This window comes from Tamandua tetradactyla, chromosome 11, assembly GCF_023851605.1.
Source record: "Tamandua tetradactyla isolate mTamTet1 chromosome 11, mTamTet1.pri, whole genome shotgun sequence".
Taxonomy (NCBI): Eukaryota; Metazoa; Chordata; class Mammalia; order Pilosa; family Myrmecophagidae; genus Tamandua; species Tamandua tetradactyla.
This window is the reverse complement of record NC_135337.1, coordinates 13,196,889-13,219,014: the sequence shown is the minus strand read 5'-3', so window position 1 is coordinate 13,219,014 and position 22,126 is coordinate 13,196,889. Positions and strand designations below refer to the sequence as shown.

The window sequence follows — 22,126 nt, the reverse complement described above, 5'->3', positions numbered from 1 at the left end:
TTTGACTGTGCTGTTCTAGAACCCTCCATCCCCATTTCTCCCATTGCCACATCCTTCCATGGTTTACATTTGGCAGTTTCTCATCAGGGTGTCCCCTTGCTCTTTACCTGGAAAGACTGCTTAACTTTTTTTTGTTTTTTTTTGCATGGGCAGGCACCGGGAATCGAACCCGGGTCTCCGGCATGGCAGGCGAGAACTCTGCCACTGAGCCACCTTCACACCTCCCACCGCTTAAGTTTAAGATGATTTCTGCAGGAGTTCACTTTGAGCCCTCTGAGTGGAGTTTCCCACAACCCTCGGAGTCATGAGGAAGGCCTAACTGTGACCCTCATATACTGGCCACACCAAGTCCTAGGCAAGGAGAAAAGGCTCCCAGCTAAGGAACGTGCTGGAAGCTACCATGGGCTGTGGTTGTCAGGGCCCGGAGGAGGCTTGGAGTCTGGCTCGGCGGGCGAGGCTCCAAGAAGGAGGTGGGCTTTGGGCACCAGCAGGACAGAGAGACTGTGGGCGGAGGAGGAGAGAGGAAGGCATTTGGGGCTGCCTTGGGTGCATCTCCCCTCATGCTTTGGTTCGGGGTCAGTGTCCCAGGGCACTACCTTTGACCTGGGGTCCAGGGCCTCTGCGGGAGGAGCTCCACGGTCTCCTTGCCTCTGTTTGAGGTCAAGGCTGAATCTGTTGGCACAGGAATCTTTTTTTTTTAAACTTTTTTTTTATTAATTAAAACAAAATTAACAAACAAAACATTTAAATATCATTCCATTCTACATATACAATCAGTAATTCTTAATATCATCACATAGTTGCATATTCATTTCTTAGTATATTTGCATCGATTTAGAAAAAGAAATAAAAAGACAACAGAAAAAGAAATAAAATGATAATAGAGAAAAAAACTATACGTACCATACCCCTTACCCCTCGCTTTCATTTACCACTATCTCAAACTGAATTTATTTTAACATTTGTTCCCCCTATTATTTATTTTTATTCCATATGTTCTACTCTTCTGTTGATATAGTAGCTGAAAGGAGCATCAGACATAAAGTTTTCACATTCACAGAGTCTCATTGTGAAAGTTATATCATTGTTCAATCATCATCAAGAAACATGGCTACTGGAACACAGCTCTACATTTTCAGGCAATTCCCTCCAGCCTCTCCACTACATCTTGAACAGCAAGGTGATATCTACTTAATGCGTAAGAATAACCTCCGGGATAACCTCTCAACTCTGTTTGGAATCTCTCAGCCATTGACACTTTGTCTCGTTTTACTCTTCCCCCTTTTGGTCGAGAAGCTTCTGTCATCCCTTGTGGCACAGGAATCTTGTCCTGTGGTGCTTAGTCCTGTTTCACTCCCTGTGGATGCTCAGCAAATAGTTTCAGCAAGGAGTTTGGGATCTTGGAATTTAGCAGTGAGCTCCAGGAGTGGGAGAGGGGTCTGCCTTGTCCTGATATTAATGGTTAACATTAATTGAGTGCCTACCCTGTACCTGGCATTGTTTGAGAAACTTTGCATGTGTGCTCTCACTGGATCCTCACATCAGCCCTATGAGGTAGGTACTACTGCCATTGCCATTTACAGAGAGGAAACACAGGCACAGAGAGGTTAAGTAACCTTCTCAGGGTCACACAGCTAGTAAGTGGCCGAGCCACGATGCCAACCCACATGGTCCAGCTCCAGCGGCAGTGCTCCTTTCCACTGTGGCCCACTGCCTTCTTCCTTCGGGGTCTGTGAATGAGGGGATCAAGATGCTGTGTGTGGTTGGGGAGGGCGGAAGCAGCTCTTTCAGACTGTAAACAAAGGTTGGCCCTCTCAGTGGATTTCTGCACGTTTGATATCCTGACTGCAGTTGTAGGTTGTAGCCCTGGTACCAGGCTATCGCCCTGCTCTCTGGGATGGCAGCTTGTTCCCCCCCCCCCCCCGGGGCTACTCTGTCTCTGTGACCTGGTTAAAGTCAGACTCAGCTCCTCATTCCAATTTTCTGCCTCATGTCTGCCAGGCCAACACCCCTCCCCTGACCTCCCTGGGGCAATGGGATGTTTCACCTCCTGGTGCTTGGGCCTTTCTTTGATTTCCTTCCCACTTCCTGGTGCCTGGGCAGAGCCATTTTCCAGCTAGGGACTATTTGCTCCTGTCTTAGTTTGCCAGAGCTGCTGTAACAGGCGCCACAGACTGGGCGGCTTAAATGCCAGCAGTGCATCGCCTCGCAGTTTTGTAAGCTAGAACTCCAAAATCAAGATGTCAGCAGGAGCATGCTTCCTTTGACTGCTTTTGATGTTTGGTGGTGCTTGCTGTCTGTCCATAACTCAGTCTGTGCCTCTGTCCCATAGCCTTCTCTTTCCTGTCTCCTGTGCCCAAATTTCCTTGCTTATAAGGACACCAGTCATACTGGGTTAAAGCCCACTCTAGTCCAGTTTGGCCTCATCTTAACTGATAACTTTCCAAAGACCCTATTTGTAAATGAATTCACATCCATGGCAGCAGGGGTTAGGGCTTGACATGTCATTCGGGGGCGGGGGGGATATGATTCAATCCCTAACAGATATTTCTGTGGCTATGACACACAGTCTTAACTACAATTCTCCTTCAGTCTTAGAAAAAGCAAAATGGCCCATGCCCACTGCTGCTCTGAGTAGAAGAGATGCTCTGCTGTCACCACTCGTCCCACAACTCAGGGAAAGGGAAAGATGCCTTTTCAATTAATGGTTATAGATCAATTGGATATCCATATGGAGAAAGAAATGCTAGTTCCAATTCCTACCACACACCATACCAATAAATAAAAAATCATTTCCATGTGTATTGAAGATCTACTTTTAGAAGGATTCTGCTTTTATGTAGAAATACAGACGATATATCTTCCTCATCTTGAAGTAGGAAATATTGCTTAAATGGGACGCAAAAAACACTAACTGAAGAAAAAAAATAGAGTATATTAAGGACTTCTGTTTATCAAAGGCTGCAGGATGACAAATATTGGCAATGTGTACATTCAAGAAAGGGTTTGTACCCAGAATATGTAAACAACTCTGTTCTAGTTTGCTAGCTGCCAGAATGCAATATACCAGAAATGGAATGGCTTTTAAAAAGGGGAATTTAATAAGTTGCTAGTTTACGTTCTAAGGCCAAGAAATGTCCAATTAAAACAAGTCTATAGAAATGTCCAATCTAAGGCATCCAGGGAAAGATACCTTGGTTGAAGAAGGCTGATGAAGCTCAGGGTTTCTATCTCAAGTGGAAGGGCTCATGGAGAGCACGGCGTCACCTGCTAGCTTCCTCTCCTGGCTTCCTGTTTCATGAAGCTCCCCAGGATGCATTTCCTTCTTCATCTCCAAGGGTTGCTGGCTGGTGGATTCTCTGCTTCTCATGGCTATGTCATTCTTCTCTGTACCCTGTGAATCTCCTGCTTTCTCCAAAATGCTTCCCCCTTTGTAGGATTCCAGTAAACTAATCAAGACACACCTGGAATGGGTGGAGACACGTCTCCACCTAATCCAGTTTAACAACCGCTTTTGATTGAGTCACATCTCCAGGGAGATGATCTAATTACAGTTTCAAACATACAGTTCTGAATAAGGATTAGAAGAAATGGCTGCCTTTACCAGATGAGATTAGGATTAAAACATGGCTTTTCTAGGGTACGTACATCCTTTCAAACTGGCCCAAACTCCTACAAAAATAAATAGACAATTAAGCAGAAGTCTTGGATAGGAATTTCACAGAAGAGGATGTACAAATGACGAATAAGCATGCAAAGAAGTGCTTGATTTCTTTTGCCATCAGGGAAATGCAATGGGCTATCATTATACATCCACCAAAATGGCTAAAAGGAAAAAGCTTGATAATATCAAGTGTTGGTGAGGATATGGAGTAACTGGAACTCTCACGCATCACTGGCGGGAATTGGTTCAGCCTCTTTGGAAAACTGTTGGGCAGTGTCTGCCAAAGCATAACAGAGGCAAACCCAGCGACCTGGGACTTGCACTCCTAGGTGGAACGAAGCAACAGCACTATTCCTATGGCTCAGTATTGGATAATAATGGATAAATAATTGTGGCATATTCACAACAGGGAATACTAGACAAAAATGAGAATGAAAAATTACAATTACCCAATGGATGCTAGGCAGACAATGCTGAATGGAAGAAGCCAGACACAAAAGAGTATACTCTACATGATACCATTTATAAGAAACTCAAAAAAGGTAAAATTAATCTATGGTGTTAAAAGTCGGACTAGTGGGCGGGCCGCGGTGGCTCAGCGGGCAAAGTGCTTGCCTGCTATGCTGGAGGACCTCGGTTCGATTCCCGGCCCCAGCCCATGTAACAAAAAACGGAAAAACAAAATACAATAAAACAAGAAAATGTTTAAAGATGTTTCCCTTTCTTCCTTCCTTCCTTCCTTCTATCTGTCTATGTTTCCCTTTCTTCCTTCCTTCCTTCCTTCTCTCTGTCTTTCCTTTAAAAAAAAAAAAAAAAAAAAAAAAAAAAAAAAAAAAGTCGGACTAGTGGTTTCCCGTGACTTGGTCTTTAGGGGCTGAAGGCAGGAGCGAACTGGACTGGGGGACACACTCTCCCTACCTGGGACATTCACGTGTGGCCACCAGGGGGCGCTGTTGGAGTTGCCGTTCCCAGTAACTGGGGACTGAGTCCTCTTCAATACCCAAGTTAACTTAAACTTGCAACCCTTCAGGTAATGTTGCAATTAGTCCAGAGCCCACCAGTCTTCTCACGTTGCCGAGGGACAGGACGTGGGCCCTGCAGCCAGAAGGTCCCCCTTGACTTCCCTCCCTTTCCTCTCTTGCCCATATCCCTTTCTGGGCAACGGTTGTGGTAGCTTCCCAGTGAGTGGGGTGAGCCCTGAGGGGAAAGGCAGGCCTTACCTGGGTCCGTCCATCCCCCTTTGCTGCATCCTCAGCTTTGCCTCTGCAGTTAGAGCTGGACCAGTGCCTGAGAGGCAGGCTGAGTGTGAGAAAGCTCAGACCCAGCCGCGGGTGGGCTGGGGGTGTCTCCCTGCTGACCGTCCAGGACCTGGGGGGAGCCGAGGTGCGTCCTGACCCTCCTGGGCTATGAAACCACAACCTTCCCTCCCCGCCCCAGCCATGTCTGCACGAGCCGGCGTCACCTCTGCTCCCTGTTTGATTGGGCTGTTCTCAGCCAGGCTGGAGTCCGCCTGGGGCCCAAGATTACCCACTGACACCCCTAGCTCTCACTGCCCTTCCTCTGGGGGTGTCCCCTGTCACTGCTCCTCCATCATGGCCAGTGCCCCAGAATACCACCGCCACCGGGAGCCCTTACTACCTGAATGTTCCCACCCCAGGCAGATCCCTTGATTGCATATAAGCTCCAGCCCCAGGTTCCTGGGACCACCTTTATCATCTGCTTAGCTCTCCTGTCAGAACGAACTCAAGCAGTCCACATAAGCTTCTATACTGGGAACTTTTTGCAGCTCGTTGAAGTGTGGCCGCTGAACGCTGTTCTGAGCTCTCTGACTCATTCTTCCTAGCTTATGGTGTCTGCCTGGCATATCTGTTGCCTTGTATATTCTGTTTTGAGGTGTTTATAGGACCTACATTGCCTGGAAATGTTCTGGCCTTGTGAAGTTGTGTTTCTCTCTTGTTGATAATAAATAGAAAGGATACAAGGCATTCTAAGAAATGTGCAGTCTGCTTGGCATAGTGCTTTGTGCCAAGTTTGTTGCATTTCATCTCCCACAGTATATGGAAACAGTCTTGGATTGTTGTTGGATTCTTTGGGTGCTGTGGGTTCGCTCTGCAGTCTCTGTGAGCAATGTGAGGTCCTGCGTGGGGCCAGGCCTTGGAGATGATGGTACTAGGTCAGATGCAGCTTGGGGATTTACTAGCTGTGTGTCCCTGGGCAGGTTTCTTTCTCATTTTAAAATATTTTTTATTGACAAAACAACATACAAACACAAACATTCTTAACCTGTGAATATTCCACATTTGGTGTACAATCAGTGGCTCACAATATCATCACATAGTTGCATATTCATCTCCATGATCATTTCTTAGAACATTTGCATCACTCCAGAGAAAGAAACAAAAAGAAAACACTCATACATCCCATACCCCTTACCCCTCCCTGTCATTGACCACTAGTATTTCCATCTACCCAATATATTTTAACCTTTGTTCCCCTTATTATTTGTTTATTTTTTTTATCCATATTTTTTACTCATCAGTCTTGGACAAGTTTCTTAATTACTCTGAGCCTTAGTTTCCTCATTCATCTTTTTAGAACATGATCTACTGCCAGTGATACCAACCCTCGTAAAATGTAAAGGGAAATGGACAGAAACCAAAGCCTTGGGGGGCCTTTAAGTCTCCAAATGAACTTTGTACAAACACCTCTTCCAATGGATTATAAATATGTTCTGTTTATTTTCTGTTGTTGTTGTTGTTGTTGTTTTCCCCTCAGAGTTAAAAAAAAAGCATTTCCTTGCCAAAGAGCTATGGCTCTGTGGAAAAATAAAAATTGCTTAATTTTGTTTTATGACCTGGGGAATTTCCACTCATCTCCCCAGACAAAGACATTCCTTTTACTAGTACTATTATTAAGGGACTCTGTAAAACTCCCCCTTTACCCTCAAGCTTTACTGTTCTTATCATCTTCACTTCTGAGGAAAAGCAGCGTGAACGGAATAATGGAAATTCTAAAACTAAAATTAACCTCTTAGACTCCCATGGCCTAAAATATCACCATTAACTTTAAGATCTGGTTAAAGAGCAAGCCCCTCTGGAACCCACAGGTTCTCTCCTTATGAATTAATAAGAAGCCCACCCATGCATTTGAAAATCTCCTCTCAACCTTAGATTCTACCCTATTACACACTAACTAGAATGGCTACTATTTTTAAAAAGGGGGGAGGGGCGTGAATTACAAGTGTTGGAGCAGATATGGAGAACTAGGAACACCCATTCATTATTGTAAGAATATAAAATGGTGCAATTACCATGGAAGCCAGTTTGCCCATTCTTCAGAAAGTCAAGTACAGAGCTACCATATGACCTGGCAATCCCACTTCTAGGTATATACCCAAGAGAATTGAAAGCAGGGACTGGACCAGATATTTGCACACAGATGTTCATGGAAGCCTTACTCACAAGGCCACTTTAGTGTCCATCAACTGATGAATGTGGTATATACATACAATGGAATATTATACAACCGTTAAAAGGAATGAAGTTCTGATAACTCAGACAACATGAATGAACTTTGAAGACATCATGTTGAGTGAAATATGCCAAGCACAAGAGGACAAATATTGTGTGATTTCACTGATAGAAAACAACTAGAATAAGGAAATTGGTAAAGTCAGAAACTAGAATATAGGCTACCATGGGCTGGGGTGGTGGTAGGGATGGGGAGTTAATGCTCAAATTGTGCAGAGTTTCTATGTGGGTGATGGAAAAATTGTGGTACTGGATGGTGGAGATGGTAGCACAGCACTGCGAATGTAGTTAACACCACTGAATTAGATATTTGAATGTGGTTAAATGTTAAGTTTTAGTTGTTTATATGTTACTAGAATAAAGTTAAAAAAAAAACCAACAACCAAAAATGTAGAATTATACAATACAAACAGTGAACCCTATTGCAAAGGATGGACTACAGTATTTGTAAAATTATAAAAATGTTCTTCCGTGAATTGTAACAAATGTACCATACTAATGCAAGGTGTTAATATTAGGGTGTTATATGGGAACTCTGTATTTTATACATAACTTTCTGTAGACCTACAACTTCTCTAATTTAAAAAAAACACAAAAAACAGAGGAAAAATAAGATACCCAGAATTCCCCCAAAATGAGAGAAGTATGGATAATTTGGGAGAACTTCCGGGAGGGATAACTGATTCCTTCTTCATGAAGTTATGGTTCCCACAGCAAGAATGAAACATCTAGAAGAAATGGTTCAGACCTTGTCTTTGTCCCCTGGACTCTGAAAGCCCAATCAATACTCTAAATGTACTACTCAGAGGTGTCACGGCCAATCATGTCATCCCTGATGTCCTCTCAGCCAGCCAAGGGGGAGTTTATGCTGTAGAACATATGGCTTTTACCCCTATACTAATTCTACAGGGCAAATAGAACAGGCTAAAAACCAACAGGCCCATCTGCCTCTATAAAGCAGACCCAGCTGGATTCTGGAATGTGTTCTCATCGCCTGCATTTCACAATCTCAGCCCTTGCTTTGAACATGTGAGGACGAAAAGTCATTTTGTTCCTGATAGCTGCCTTTGATGCAATTGGTCACTGTATCCTATCCAGAATCTTCAAAGCTCCCGCATAGCCATTGGCAGGGGAGCTCATCCTGCCGCAGGAGAGAGGTGAACTGCAGCTCACCTACCGGGAGAGCGTTTCTGACCTTAATGAGCACAATCGTCACACTGGGGATAATCTGGATTTCGTGAATTAAATGTCCTGTGGCCTGACACCTGCATTTGACTTTTACTGAAAGGAGAGGAGTTTGCTGAGAAACAAAAAGACAGCGCCTGCCCACCAGAGCGGATCCGACATCTGGAGCTAGACTCCAACGTTACCGTAAGCTGCTCTGATGCACCCAGCCAGGCTCCTTTGTTCTCTGGTTGGACAGATATCTCCCACAGAATAATAGCCTCAAACAGAGTAACTCTACGACCATGATAAAATGAAATAAAACAAGGCCACTTCGCAATCTGAACTTGTCACAGATAAAAACAAGGTCACAGTGCCACCCACAAAATACCCAATCGGAAGAGTCCCCCATCCCAGTTCCCAACAGCATCCTATGTGGAGCCAGCCCCTGCTTCCTTAGGCTCTCCTGCAAATCACCCAGCCCAAGCCCATATCTTCTACCAGCTTCTTTCTCACCGCCTCTTATCGTCACCTTATGGTTCTAGCGTGCGTGTGTGTATCTCCTGCTGCAATGACTTATAGTCCCAAGTTGTCACTCCACACCAGGTGTGTTCCTGATGGTCAGTGGCGGAAGGGCATTTACACCACCCACCATGCTCATCTTAAATTCTTGGCCCATATTTTAAAAACATGTGCGTTTGATGGTTTATGTTGTTTAGTTTATCACTTCTTTTTGTAGTAGTTGTATGCCCCAGGTACCTGTAGGTGACTCTCTCTCCCCTTGGTCTCTCCATTTCTTTTTCCAGGAGGCATTTAAAGACACTTTAAAATATATATTATACAAGATTTTTTAAAAGTGAGGGAATTGGGGAAACTAAAAAAAAGAAAAAAGAAAGCTTCGTGTCACAGGCAAGATTGACCCAGCCTGATGAAGCCCTATTTTCTTTCCAGATGCCAAAATTTGGCTGTGACTTTTCTAGAAGTCAAGGCAAAGAATAAAATACAATTTGTTATGCCATTTATCTAGAAGATAAAAAGGTGAACCAAGAACAGTCAATTATTGTTTCTTGGATTGACCCATTCGAGAAACATCTCCTCTGCGATCTCACCGCATTGTAGTGAATAAGACCTACGTGGGAGAGTAGAATGACAAGCTTCCTGGGGCTGTTTCTTACACTTCCCGTCTTTGGAGATATTAATGAACCCCTTCCTGGGTCAGGCTGCATTTGGAATCTCTTCATTACAATGCGAAGAACATCACAGGACTCCATGCAGCAGAGCCCAGCTTTCCATCTCTTTGTTCCCAGACACCGCACTGAGTCTACTGCCTGTTGGAAGGTGTAATTCTTCCATTACCTGCATGATCCAGAGCCCAGAGCTGGCTCAGTTCCCTTGGTTTCGGAGAGTACCCGAGTTCCTTGTATCCTGATCAGTGTGGGAAACCCTGGACAACCTGCTCAGGCGAAGGAGAGGCGTCCATCTACTGCTTTTCTCAGGCCAGGGACTCTGAGCTTCAGTCATGACTCCCTTACTTCTTCCTGGACTCTGAGCCACAGCCACCAACTTCTTCTCTGATGGAAATAGACACAAAAAGCAAGAGGGATTTGAACGCATTTCTGGTTCTTTCTTTGTTGCAGAGCTGTAATACACAACCTGGGAAGGGGCACACAGCAAACTGTGGACCTTTCGCAAGAACAGTAAACAATAGCCACAAGCTGTTAATCCCATCTGCCTCCCTTGAACAGGAAAAATTGTTTCGTGGTGATGCCAGAGGGTCTCAAATCCCATAAAAGGGCCTTTCCCAAGGGTTTCCTGTAACAGCAGAGAAATGTCAGAAGGCCAAAGCTCTGTTCTAGCACAACGATTCCATGTGGGGCCCCAAAAACATGGTCTAAGGACTTAACTCTCTGAAGGTCTTTTTTTCTTTTTTGTACTTTTGTTTAGTTGATAAATCTTAACATACAAACATTCCATATATGGTTTACAATCAATGGCTCACAATATCATCACATAGTTGTGCATTCATCACCATGATCATTTTTCTGAACATTTGCATCACTCCAGAAAAAGAAATAAAAAGAAAAAAGAAAAAACTCACACGTACCATACCCCTTACCCCTGCCTCTCATTGACCACTAGTATTTTCATCTACCCAATGTATTTATTTATTTATTTTTAACTTTTTTATTGTATAACTATATTGTATATTGTATAATCTAACATATACACACAAAGAAATAAAAAAGCAATCGTTTTCAAAGCATTCTCCAAAAAGTAGTTACAGGACAGATCCCAGAGTTTGTCATGGGCTACCATACCATCATCTCAGATTTTTCCTTCTAGCTGCTCCAGAACATTGGAGGCTAGAAAGAATAAAATTTTTTTTTTATCATCACAATCTACTTTTTTCTTTTTTGTGAAAAATAACATACATACAAAAAAGAATTAAATTTCAAAACACAGCCAACAATCAGTTGTAGAGCAGATTTCAGAGTTTGGTATGGGTTACAATTCCACAATTTTAGGATTTTTTCCCTAGATGCTCTAATATACTGGAGACTAAAAGAAATATCAGTTTAATGATTCAGCAATCATATTCGTTTGTTAACCCTACCTTCTCTGGATAACTCCACCATCACCTTTGATCTTTCTATCCCACTCTTGAGGGGTATTTGGGCTGTGCCCATTCTAACTTTTTCATGTTGGAAGGGGCTGTCACTAATATGGGGTAGGGAGATGGAACTAGCTGATATTCTTACCCCATTTATTTTAACCTTTGTCCCCCCTATTATTTGTTCATTCTCCATCCATATTTTTTATTCATCTGTCCATACTCTAAATAAAAGGAACATCAGACACAAGGTTTCACCATCACACAGTCACATTACAAAAGCCATATTGTTATACAATCATCTTCAAGAGTTAAAGCTACTGGAATACACCTCAACAGTTTTAGTTACCTCCCTCCAGCCACTCTACTACACCATAATCCAAAAAGAGATATCTGTATAATGTGTAAGAGTAACCTCCAGGATAACCTCTCAACTCTGTTTGAAATCTCTCAGCCACTGATACTTTATTTTGTCTCATTTCTCTCTTCCCCCTCTTGACCGTGAAGGCTCTCTCAATCACTTGATGCTGGGTCCTGGCTCATCCCCGAATTTCCGTCCCACGTTGCCAGGGAGATTTACACCCCTGGGAGTCATGTCCCACATAGCGGGGGGAGGGCAGTGAGCTCACCTGCCAAGTTGGCTTAGAGAGAGAGGCCACGTCTGAGCCACAAAAGAGGTTCTCTGGGGATGATTCAGGCCCAATTTTAAGTAGGCTTAGCCTATCCTTTGCAGGAAGAAGTTCCACAGGGGTGAACCCCAAGATTGAGGGCTCGGCCTATTGACTTGGTTGTCTCCACTGGTTGTGAGAATATCAGAGATTCTCCAAACAGAGAAGTTCAACACTTCCTCCTTTCTCCCCAATACCCCAAGGGGACTTTACAAATACTTCTTTATTCACTGCCCAAATTCCTCTGGGATCTATCGGGGCATCATTCTAACCTGGACAAGCCAACAAAGTCTCATGCCCTATTCAGGATTCCATATACTTATGGGGTTCAACTAAACTGACCATGCAAGTTAAATTAGAAAATGCACTACCCAAAGTATAAATGTTGCACCAAATAAAGATCTCTCTCTTTGGTCTCACACAGAAGTTGAAGTTTTAAAATATGGACGATATCATCCTTTATACTGTATCCTGATTTCCCTTAGTCCTATCCAGATCAGCTTCATTCATATCTGTAGTCAAAGTCAGATCCCTTTTTCAACTTTTTAAACAGTCCCTGTACGGGGTAATGCTGACTTTTATAGCTTCAGAGCTCTAACTCTGAGTCTCTGTAATTTAAGTGTTACATAAATTACCTGAAGTTTCTGGGAATGTGAAGGTCTCTTTCAATCAAGGCCACAATTTAGAGTGTCTAAAAGAATGAATGGTCATCAGAGCCCTTTATAATCTTCCTGGTATATTATTTCTTGCACCTAAGCTTTTACCAAGTATTGGGTGGCAGAGAGTTTGGATTTACACCTTCTGATGAAATCTAGTGTTGATATTCCGTGTTTCTGATCAAGGAAACAGCATATGCTGTGAAGCTGCAATCACCACCTGGCTCCCAGGAGAATCACCTCGGGAGCTTTTTGAACTTGCACCTCCTCGAGTCTGATTTAATTGGCCTGTGATGAGAACCGGGCATCAGTCTTGTTTTTAAAAGTTCTCCAGGTGATTCTAATGTGCAGACAAGGTTGAGAGTTACTGCTTTTAGGTCAACAGAGCAAGGGGAAGGGCTGTTTATTGTTTTGGTTTTTAGTAAAAGTTGAGTAATCGAACTAAAGCTTCTCCTCAAATTAGCCTGCAGGGGATTACCTGTTGTTTGACTTTCTAAAATAGTTTCCACCTTCCTGTTCTTAATTTAATCCATTTAAACAACAGCTTTCTTTCTTTGTTCTAGCTGTAATTGGGCAGAACCTTTTGGATTTGCAGATCATTTTCATATCACTGGCACTAGGTCTGTACAGCTGCCTTGTGAGATTGCAAGAAAATAATCCTATTTTCCAGGTGAAGGAAGTCCCCTTTATTCGGCATGAAAGGCACTGATGGATCAAATAGCCTCCTGGTGTGGGCCAGGGGCGGGGTGGAGACACCTCACCTTCAGCCCACGTCCTCTAAACCCACGGCGCATCCACGGTCACTATCTTGTGTGACCATGGACGCGCCATGATCAGCGCTCCTGCCATCGCAGGAACCACTGACGCCGAGAGGTTGCCCTGGGTTCTTTGTCCTTCCTTACACAGGCTTTGCATATAACAGCCCTTGAGTGGCCCTTTGGATTTTTGATTCTGGCCATGATGGTTTGCAAAATATTAAACACTTCTATATCAGTTAGTAAAGAACTTTTTCCCCACCCCCTGGTGTTTCCCCACCCCCCACCCCATGACTGCATGCAGTGAGGGTCTCCAGGGTCCTGCTCCGGCCCCTATGTAACTCTTGTTAAACTGTTTCAACACCACTCCTGGATCCAAATTCACGTAAAACAGAGCAAAAAAACAACTCTTAATTTTGAAATAATTTCAAACTGACAGGACAGTTGCAAAAATAATGTGTAACCCATACAGAGAACTCCAACCTAGCCCCCACCCAAACACCCACATCCACCAATTTTTAGCCTTTGCCACATTTGCTGTATCTCTCCATCCATCTGGCTGTCCAACCATCTGTCTGCCTATCTATTTTCTAAACATTTGAAGGTAGGTTGCATATATCATGCTCTTTGAGCACTTAATATTTCCATATATATTTCCTAAGAACAAGGATATTCAGTTATGTAACTATCTTAAGTATAGTTGTCTGTTCAAGAAATTTCATGCTGATATAAAGCTCACAGCTGATATTCTAATTTTCTTCAAATATTCCAATAATGTCCTTTAGGGCATTTTCTCCTCCATTATTAGATCCAGAGGATTATGCATTGCATTTAGTTGTCATTGTCTCTTTAGTGACTCTCTCTTTTTTCAAACTGTGGAAACAAATATTTCCCATTTCAGCTACTCCCAAGCATATAAATTCACAGTGTTGTGCTACCCTCACTGCCATCCATTACTAAATTTTCCTTTCACCCTGTGCCGGTTTGAAACTATTATGTACTCCAGAAAAGCCATGTTTTAATCATGATTCAATATTGTGGGGGCAGCTGTTTCTCTTCTTTTTTTTTCTTTTCTTCAGCTGTTTCTTTTAATCCTGATTCAACACTGTAGGGCAGAAACCTTTGATTAGATTATCTCCACAGAGATGTGACATGCCCAATTGTGGGTGTGATTTGATTAGATGGTGACGTGACGCCGCCCATTCAAAGTGGGTCTTGACTAGTTTACTGGAGTCCTTTAAAAGGGGAGATATTTTGAAGAAATCTCTTGCAGACACTTGGAGAACAGTTGCTTCAGAGCTGACAGAGACACAGATGTTTGGAGACGCTTGGGATGCTAAGCACGCAAGAACCCAGAGTTGTGTCTTGGAGGAGCTAAGTGAAGACTCACAGGCACTTAGAGAGGAAACCACTGGCATCGGAAGCTGGAAGCAATGAACCAGGAACAAGGAACTGCAGATGCCAGCCACATGCCTTCCCAGATCAGCCTTCCTTGAGCCAAGGTATCTTTCCCTGGATGCCTTAGTCTGGACATATTTATGGCCTTAGAACTGTAAACATGTAACTTATTAAATTCTCTTTTTAAAAGCCTCTGAGTGGGGGGGTGTGCAAGGGTAGTTCAGTGGTAGAATTCTCGCCTGGCATGCGGGAGACCAGGTCTGAGTTCCAGTCCATGTACGCCCCCCAAAACAAAACAAACAAATATTCAATAAATGGTGCTGCAATAACAAAATACTCACATGGAAAAATAATGAAATGTGACCTCGCCATACAGCATACAAAAAAAAGCGCGCTTTTCCATTTCTGGTATATTGCATTCCGGCAGATTAACCAACACACCCCAAACAGAAACCCTGCAGCCATTATTAATAACATTAATAACAGTATCAATAGCCCCAACATGGGATGGTTACCTGGAAAAGTATGTAATACCCATACACTCACAGCCCAATACTATTGGGGCTACCAAAAAATCTTACAATGAAAGGAGCGAAGCCAGTGACCACTGGTTATTTAAGGTTATGTGGTTATCACCTCTGGCCTTACCTGCCCTGTGGTTGGGCTGTCCCATGTACATGCGGAGTAGTCTATTTACATGGCAGCCTCCGCGCCACGCTCCAGGATGCTCCCCACAGCCCGCCTGTGCTCAAACATAGTTATGCCTGGTTAGATTTATACCATGGTGGTTTTCGCTCCTTTCATTGTAAGATTTTTTGGTAGCCCCAATAGTATTGGGCTGTGAGTGTATGGGTATTACATACTTTTCCAGGTAACCATCCCATGTTGGGGCTATTGATACTGTTATTAATGTTATTAATAATGGCTGCAGGGTTTCTGTTTGGGGTGTGTTGGTTAATCTGCCGGAATGCAATATACCAGAAATGGAAAAGCGCGCTTTTTTTTGTATGCTGTATGGCGAGGTCACATTTCATTTCCCCTCCCCACTTACACTGGCTTGCTTACTTTCTGTGTCTATGAATTTGCATATAATAGTTATTTTCTATAAGTGGAATCATTCAATACCTGCCCCTTTGTGTCTGGCGTATTTCATGCAAATGATGTCTTCAATTTCCTTCCATGTTGTTACATTGCAGCCACAAGGCCATGCATTGGTCTTAGGGTGCAGACCCCTCTACTGAGAAGCCAGAATCGCGCTTCCAGGAGACATGGGCAGTTCATATATTCGTTTATTGCAGGAAAGCTGCTGACAGAGACGTGGTCCAGGGCAACAGGTGGACCCAGACGGATCTTCACTAACACGGGAGGTTTAACAGCCGCATATAAAGGCAGAGAACAAAGAAGGCACAGAGCCAGAAGGAAAGTGAATCATGAGTCTTGGGAGGTTTCCTGAGGATACATATTTATTCTTTCTGAAGTTCTTTCTCCACAGTCTGGGCACAAAGACCCTCAAGGAATGGGTTTTGACCAGCGCTGTCAATCTTGTGTACCGGGCATGCTCCGTGCCTCAAACACTGCCTGTCCTCAGAAGACTGAGAATAGGTGGGAATGAAGGAAAAACAAGTAACAAGCAGGGGAAGCAAGGTTTGCATCAGGAAAAGACTATTTACCTTACACTCCATCCCTGTAAACCTTGATAACTTTTACTATCTCTGGAGCCTTTCTTTTACCAGTAGCCTTGAGTCAGGTTTGCAGAGGTGCATTGCATTAGCATTCCGCAGCAGCAATGCAGGGTGCAACAATTACAATAATGCGATGCTTAATGTAGCTAAAATTCCTATGAATGCACCTCGCCAAACAAGGGAAAGGGAACTTAGCCAATCAAGGAAGGGATCATGGGTTAAAGAATCAATAGCTTTTACTCGTCCTGGCATCCATTGAGAATACTGGTGATGCCTTTTGTTTGATCTGGGATATATACACAGCGTTCTGTTTTAATAAGGGCCCATGTACCTTCTTGAGCAGCAGTTACAATGTCTGATACCATGTGATTTTGTAGTACATCTCTGAATGTATTGGGTTTCACCTGATAGGAGTTGAATAGCTTGTCTACTGTTGTTAAGGGCTCTCTCTGGCTGTGTGTTTAGCAAGAGTTTGCACTTGACTTTCCACTGTAATGATACCTCCTTGGGGACTAAAAACAGCAAGAGAGTAAACCACCATGGTATAAATCTAACCAGGCATAACTATGTTTGAGCACAGGCGGGCTGTGGGGAGCATCCTGGAGCGTGGCGCGGAGGCTGCCATGTAAATAGACTACTCCGCATGTACATGGGACAGCCCAACCACAGGGCAGGTAAGGCCAGAGGTGATAACCACATAACCTTAAATAACCAGTGGTCACTGGCTTCGCTCCTTTCATTGTAAGATTTTTTGGTAGCCCCAATAGTATTGGGCTGTGAGTGTATGGGTATTACATACTTTTCCAGGTAACCATCCCATGTTGGGGCTATTGATACTGTTATTAAATCTTTCAATGCACAAGCAGGGGAAGGCTTATAGACACCCTAGACTACCCCAAACCAAATACTCAATAGTATGCCTGATAGGGTGCTAGTAATATTTCTTTCTCTTATTTTGGTTAAAATATCTACTCGGGTTTGGTTCCAAGAAGGTAAACTAGGGTGAGAGTGGCTAATCCCCCTTTAGCCAAGGAGTCATTAATGGTGTTTCCAGATTTCCAGAATACCAAGGCAGCCCAATCTGGCAGGGCCGCAGAGTGCCAGGTGCAAGGCATGCCATTAGCAGCTGAGGTGCGTAGTTCTCTGCAGATCCAGCAATTTGCATGGTTATATATACCAGCAAAGCGATTTGCCCAGCTCAGGAAAGTGTTGGCAGAAGCAAAACCAAGAAAATTAGGAATGAAAAGTGAGATGTTTAAGCAAGGTGATTATAGTCCAATCTTGACCATCTAAGAGAATATGCCATCGCATCAGATTGACTGAGAACAGTTCCCTTTTGAGGTTTACTACCAGATTTACAGCACCAAGCCCAGTGACCACTCTGGGCAGGATATGCAGGTATGACACTGAGCAAGAGACCCATACAGGTAACTCCCCACATGGACAAGCTGCTGGTGCCTTGACTTGGCAGGGGCTCTGGATTTGCAATGTGGCTTTGTGTAAGTGGAGAGAAGACCCAGATTTATAGTGGTTTCCTGCTGTAGCCCTTTTTCCCAGGGCCTTAAAAACCCAACCACCTAGGTGGAATTTTCTACTGCCAGGGCCAATGAATAAATCTTGACACTGTGTGTATGTCTTCTGGCAAAGGAAAGAGAACATTATGTGTTTGTCCTTTGCAGAGTATATATGTATCAGGGGCAGCAGCCCAGGCCATTATGGCTGTAGTTATAATTGGCCCTGTTGTCAGCATCTGGTAGGCCGCTGGCAGATGCTTGTGGGTAGGCACTGATGTTTCAAATAGCTTATGAAAGGTGCTTGGTCTAACCCTTTAGACCATGTTGTCAGGTGCTGTTCATTTCTACTGCTATTTAATTCCCCATTCATTGGTTCTGTGAGTCTGGTAGCCACTGGGTTATAGAGAAGGTGGCAATTCCACGTATGTGGTTTTCTTTTGCCCATTGCTGTATTTCACATCCAGTAAAATGAGTTCTTAGGTCACTGTCAATTGTAGTAGGAAGTCCATGCATAGTGCTGAATTTCTACAAGCCTCGGATAATAGATTGCTGGGTAGTCCTTCTTGCATGGAAAGTGACCAGTTGCATGTCTACACAAGTAAGCGCATACTTGTGTCCTTTGGACACAGGTAATGGGCCAATGTAGTCTACTTGCCATTGGGCATAGGGTTGACCAGCGGGTGCCACTTGTCCTTGTGGGTGAGGGACTAGCTGGGGTCATTGTGTTTGATGAGCAGGACACTGTTACATGCGGACAGGACATCTGAGTATTTCATTGGCAACCCCATTTCCTTCACTAGCTCCAAAGGCTTCTCTCCTTTGTGGCCTGTCTTCCAGTGCAACCAGGTAGTGAGGTCATCAGCTGGGACTCCTTCCAAGGTTTGCTGAAGAGCCAAGTAGTCTGCCTGCTGGTTATTTGGTGGAGACTTTTGAGTGTGTGCCGACACACGAAACACAACCATTTTCATACCTTTTAAACAAAGGACCCGTTTTTTTCACCTTTCTTTTATTTTTAATTATTTTTTTGTTTTCACCTTTCTTGCCCCCACAATGGCTTGTGCAGAATTGTCCAGTTTTGCTGTTCTCATTGTGGCAGCCACATGATCAGCCCCTTGAATATGGCCCAACTGTCTGTACAGAGAATGATGGGAATTTTTCACACGTTAGGCAGACCATGCTGCTCGCAGCTCAGCCCATCGGTCTCTCTGTCCCGTATCACTCTCTATCCAGATGGTATCCGTACTGGGATGTATGGTGACTGCTGCCCAGGTGCAGGGGTTGCCTTTAGCTGACCCATCCATATACCAACTTTTCTCTGTGAATAGTATTGACTGTTGGCTTATTGGTTGGGTAGCTGGGTCATCTGCAGCCAGGATCTAATACAGTATATTCCACAGGCCCTAGGATGGCATGGAGCTCAGCCTCACGGGACTATTAAATATCATCCCTCGTTGCTGCAAATACGTCATTGTCTAAAGGTCCGGCTTTGGGCCCATCATGAAACTGGTTTCTTAAATCTAACTTTTATCTATTCAGTAATGGGAATAGAGGTTTGAACTAAATCGGGGAGGGTTTTGGCAACAGTCTTAGTTTATAAAAGTGTTAAATACAGCACAAAGTTGTTGCTCTAAAGGGTTATATCTTATTTCTGCTCCATGCCATAGTTGTGACCCAAACCCCAGGGCAATCCCCTTGTTGCCTTGCCTTTGCCAAGTCAACATACCCTTCAGGGTAGCGAGAGACATCCAGTTCACATGGCTGTCCCTGTGCCAAAACCCCTAGTGCCTGTATTGGTTTTACAGCTATTTTAGCTTGTTGAAATGCTTCTTCTGGGGCGCCCCAATCCCAAATGGCTCCTGTTTACACTAATCGGTATAAGGGTCTAAGGATCTGGGCTAAGTGGGGTATAAAAGGCCACTCAAAACCTAACTGTCCCACAAAACTTTGCAAATTGTTCTGGGGATTACTGCTAGGGAAACGGATAGAACTTATCAGGTGCAGCTTCAGGGAACATACATGTCTTACCAGACCAGATAATGCACCGATATTTAACTGAAAGCCTCAGTTCTTGTAACTTGGAGTCGTTAACAGTCCATCGTCTGTAGGTAAGATGAGCTATCAGGCTACTTGCTGAGGTTTCCAATAACTGAAAAGAATCAGAGGTTAGCATAATGTCATCAATGTAATGAAACAGAGCAACTTGACCAGGACAGGGCTACTTGGATAGGTCGGTGGCAGGCGTTCCATGATTGTGGGACTGGATAGGTAACTTTGCAGTAACACTTGGAAAAATCTATCGTGGCCTTCCCACATGAAGGTAAATTGATTTTGGTTCTTCGGAGCTAAAGAAGATATTAGCCAGCTCTAATACAAAATAATATGTGCCCAGTGCTTGACCTATTTGTTCCATCAATTGGGCAATGTGGGGAACAGCGGCATGCAAAGACAGTATTAATTTTAGTTCCCTATGGTCCACAGTTATTTTCCAGGATCCATTTGGTTTTTGTACTGGCCAAACAGGGCTATTGAAAGCGCTTTGTGCAGGTCTTAATATATTGGTATCCAGTATAGCTCTTGGACAGTCTTGCGAACCTCTCTGTGTCCACCAGGTAATTCATATTATTTTATGTTATTTATATGGTGAGGAGCCCAGAGCTTAACTGGCTCCCAATAAACATAGGCTCTCACAATTGCAGCAATAAACCATATTCTTAGACAAAGTTCCCCAGCTGCCCAGGTTAGCACAGAGAGAGTGTCAATACTTAGAAGGCACTCTGGAATTGGGGCAATATGTGCTGCACACCATTTTGGTAGTTATTGTCCAATCTGCATTACTTAGGAGACTCGTGTCTGACTCTTACTGTCCCCCCACCCCCCACATTATCCATCAGTGGCAATAATGGGTCCTTTGAAAGCATTAATGTTTCCAGATATGAGTGAGTATTCAGTGCCTATATCCACAAGAGCCAATACTCATTAGGCCTCTGATCACCTGTGATATCCTGGACCATCGAGTGACTTCGGCCTCCCCCCAATCAAGTGGCACAAGGAGTACCTATCCTGAGATTCTCATGGTTTCGGTTACCTTAGGCTTAGGAGGAGCCAAGGGATGAGGCCGAATTTTTGTTCATGTTTAAGCTTTTTCTATAGGCTTACTAGCACTAACTTGCCTATTTTTCTCCTTGGTACTCTTGCTGCTATTAGGTTTGTCCATATTTGTTTTCTGGTGCCTTTTCGGGGCCTTTCTTTGATTTAGGCCTCACTTTATCTCCATTCCACCTAAAAGCTGCCCCAACGGCTCTGGTTCCCCTCTTTCTGATATGCTGTTTCCCCCAAATCAGCTAGGGCTTGTGCTGCCTGAGAAATGGGGCCACCTACCACTGTACTCAGTGTGGTACCAGAGAGCCAGACCACTGGCCAAGAGCTGCTTATAAGATGGTGTCTTTCATCCCAGCATGAAAAGGTTATTATCTGGGCCTCTGAATTTTGTTGCATAAATGGCAGGTTTCATACCTGTTTTAGCTTGCTGGTTGCTGGAATGTGATATACCAGAAATGGAACGGCTTTTAAAAGGGGGAATTTATTAAGTTGCAAATTCATATACAGTTCTAAGGCTGTGCAAGTCTATAAAACTGTCCAAATTAAGGCACCAACAAGAGGTTACCTTCACTCAAGAAAGGCTGATGAAGTTCAGGGTTTCTCTCTCAACTGGAAAGGCACATGGTGAACATGGTGACATCTGCCAGCTTTCTCTCCTGGCTTCTTGTTCATGAAGCTCCTCCAGGGACATTTTCCTTCTTCATCTCCAAAAGCCTCTGGCTGCATGGGCTCTCGTGGTTCTCGTCGCTCTGTTGTGGCTTTGCTATCTCAGAATCAAAAACTTTTTCCAAAATGCTTCTTTTTTAAAGGATTCCAGTAAACTAATCAAGAACCATCTGGAATGGGTGGAGTCACATCTCCCTCCAATCAAAGGTTAATACCCATAATTGGGTGAGTCGCATCTCTGGGGGTAATCTAATCAAGTTTGCAGGAATTAAAAGAAATGGTTGCTTCCTCAAGATTGGGTTAGGATGAAAACATGGCTTTTCTAGGGGACACAATCTTTTCAAACCAGCACAACGCCCAATTCGTAAATGATATCTTCCATAGTTGAACAGCAGACAAAGCCACAGGGGAGTCTCCCTGGTTGGGCCATACCTGCCTACAGGCTTGAAATAACCAGTTTATTAGGAACATCATCTCGTCACCATTCATAGCTACAAAGAGGCACTGACTTAGGGCAGGATGTGAGGTGACAATTGCTAGTTTGGACAATTCGTGACCTGATAGTATTTGGGACCCTCAGTACCTCGGTCCCAAAGACAAAGCAGTCATCTTGCTGCAGTTTCTCTTCCTTTCTGTTTTAATTTGGTTCCCAGCTCTACCAGTTTGGCCACTGTGTAATCTCTCATAGTCATATGCCAATTGGCAGGCATCTCTACATT

General features: G+C 43.8%; 1 long non-coding RNA gene across 1 annotated transcript; it reads right to left on the bottom strand.

Moving 5' to 3' along the window:
- Nucleotides 1-828: 828 nt before the first annotated feature.
- On the bottom strand, nt 829-5,634 carry LOC143649399 (uncharacterized). Its single transcript, XR_013158971.1, has 3 exons — nt 5,575-5,634; nt 4,885-5,032; nt 829-3,672 (listed from the first exon to the last, which is right to left on the bottom strand). It is a non-coding gene; the product is annotated as an uncharacterized LOC143649399 (long non-coding RNA).
- Nucleotides 5,635-22,126: the final 16,492 nt, after the last annotated feature.